The sequence below is a fragment of the Gadus chalcogrammus genome, chromosome 11, assembly GCF_026213295.1.
Source record: "Gadus chalcogrammus isolate NIFS_2021 chromosome 11, NIFS_Gcha_1.0, whole genome shotgun sequence".
Taxonomy (NCBI): domain Eukaryota; kingdom Metazoa; phylum Chordata; class Actinopteri; order Gadiformes; family Gadidae; genus Gadus; species Gadus chalcogrammus.
In genome coordinates this window covers 19,595,825-19,598,324 of record NC_079422.1, presented here as the reverse complement: position 1 = coordinate 19,598,324, position 2,500 = coordinate 19,595,825, and the positions used below count along the sequence as shown (strand labels likewise).

Below are 2,500 nucleotides of genomic sequence, written 5' to 3'. Positions count from 1 at the left end.
TGCATGAAAAACAACGGGGGTATCCTTTTCCCTCCCTCCCTTCCCCACCCCAACCCCCGCCTCTCCCTCACTCCCATCTCTCCCGATCCCCCTCCCCGGGGACCGAGACACTGGTGTTCCTCAGCTGGCTTTTCTTTCTCTTGCCTCCTTTGACCCCACCCACCACCACCACCACCACCACCACCACCCCCATCACCACCAGCTCTAAGTTCAAGTGCAGGGCATGGGGCCCTCCCTTCCTGCAGCCCTTGTTTCCCCCTCCCCATCAATCTGTCCTGTCTCTCGAACCCCCCCCCCCCCATTCCTCCCCTCCTTCCTCCTCTTCCCTTGTCATTTTCAACCAAACCAAACACACGCGGATAAACGCCTACGTTTATGAGGGAAACTCCTCTTTCCCCCGCTGTGCACCCCCCCCCCACTTCTCCCGCGGCCCACCAATCAGAGTGTGTCGCGGGACATGATTGATGGGAGCCTACAATCCAGGTCTTATGGTGATCTGAAGGCTGGAAGAAGAATCGGTCCATGCACAGATCTGACATGCTAAAGAAAAACCTGGCCCCATTCGATCTGATGTGTACAAAACGTTCTCATACATTCGTGCAAACAAACAAACTCAAAAAACAACGCGCTTCCTCGCAGCACAGACATGCGTTCCCATCGGTGGGCATTGTGGGGGCGGGCTGGGGACAGAGTCGAAGGGGTTTAGCAGAGTTGGGTGGATTCCTCCTGGGTTGTGGTGCCAGACACTGGTCCTCTTGGGTCGGAGTGGTTTATTTATGTTTTGGACTTTGTCCTGTGACGCGTGAGAAGTCTCCATCTTCGCTGAGATTATGTGTAATCATACCTCAGTGTTTACGAGATGGGAAGAGATAGAAGGGAGAGATTAAACGGTCACATGGGTCTTTTTGATGATGATAAAATTACCCTTTTTGGTTGCTGCATGAGTCACTCTGAGATTATAAATGGAGCATTTGCGTTGGTAAAGGTGGTTTTAAAATGAGTCGCGTAAAATATTGTGTATCTCTGTAACTGGGAATGTAACTATTTTGGCATTGCATGCCGTACGGAACATTAATTGAGGAAGTATTTTACTACCAATAATGGGACACGCTGGAGTGGTTTAGTCTGTGTGTACCACGGCTACCAACAATGATTAGATATGAGTGACTTTCATCTATAAGAATTGTTTTTTATCGACTTAATCAGCCGAAATTAAAATATTCCTCCGTGGGGCTTTGAGCATATTGTTCTCGCCTTGTCAAGGAAACATATGTTCAATAGTTATATTTGACAGGTGCTGTTAATGTAGGGATTGTAACGCATTGATTTAATTTTTTTTAATAATGCACAACCGTGAAGATAATATCTCTTTATTTTGCCGTATGAGTCACTCTGAGATTATAAATGGACCATTTGCTTTGATATAGGTAGTTTTAAAATGAGTCACACAAAACATTGTGTACTTCAGTAACTGGAAATGTAGCTATTCGTTTTTGACCGATCAGAACCAAGTGTTCCACAATAATGTGGCATAACTCAAAGTCGTTCCTCAAATGAGTGTTGGAGGCTTCTTTTTTTTCCGTTAGCCTTGCATTGCAAATTCCTGTTTTGTTAACACTGCCTTAGAGACTACTTAAATGTAATATTGGTGTTTTAACCTTGTTAGCTTATTTCCCCTGAGAGTTGATGCACCGACATATATCCGTACGTCACCATACGGTATGCACTGCATGCCTCGTCGTTGTCTTCAATCAAGACTATGCAAGCCATGCGGCATAATCAGACTCTTTGTCTAATTGAGCCACGTGCAATCTGATGATGTGAGAGAGATACTGTCCCATTTCATTATCTTTAACCTTAATTAAGGACAGCTCCCACCAATACAGTGTACATCGATTATTAGAAGGCGGTGCCCTCTCGTATTTCCAATGAACCTGCAACAGGCATGTGGATCGCTCCCTAACCACATTCTCCCTTCAGTCAACCTCCGCCTCCCCTCTCCCTCCCCTTCCCTCCTCCCCTCCTTCCCTCCTCTGTCTCCGTCGTCAAGGTCATATCAAATTGGATCCTACCTTCCCTCCACTTAATGTGTGTGCATGCGTGTGCGTGTGTGTGCATGTGTGTGTGTGTGTGTGTATGTGCTCGTGTGTGCGTAAACACATTCACGAGTGAATAATTCCCGTACGCGTGTGCCGGCATCGCGTCCAGATGTCCGTGACTTGACATAAGCCCGTGCATATGCCAGTATCTGTGCGTGTGCGCTTCACTACGGGTGTGTTTGTGTTTATGTTTGTGCACGAGTGCACCGATGATTACATTTGCAGACGTGCGTGCGTGTGCGATCGTGTGCGCGTTTGTGTGTGGACGTCCGTAAGAAGTAAAGCTTGCACTGGCAGCACCTGCCCCGTTCCTCAGTAGTTGTTGCTTATAGCCGATCTACGGCGTCTTTGTGTGGTTCTGAAACCACCGCCACCCCCCCCCTGATGATTTTCCTTGACCT

The 2,500-nt window shown here is 47.5% G+C and overlaps 1 protein-coding gene across 3 annotated transcripts in view; it reads left to right on the top strand.

Moving 5' to 3' along the window:
- Nucleotides 1-2,500, top strand: part of LOC130392218 (RNA-binding motif, single-stranded-interacting protein 3-like) — a 162,597-nt gene that overhangs the window by 51,635 nt on the left and 108,462 nt on the right. The window lies entirely within an intron of this gene.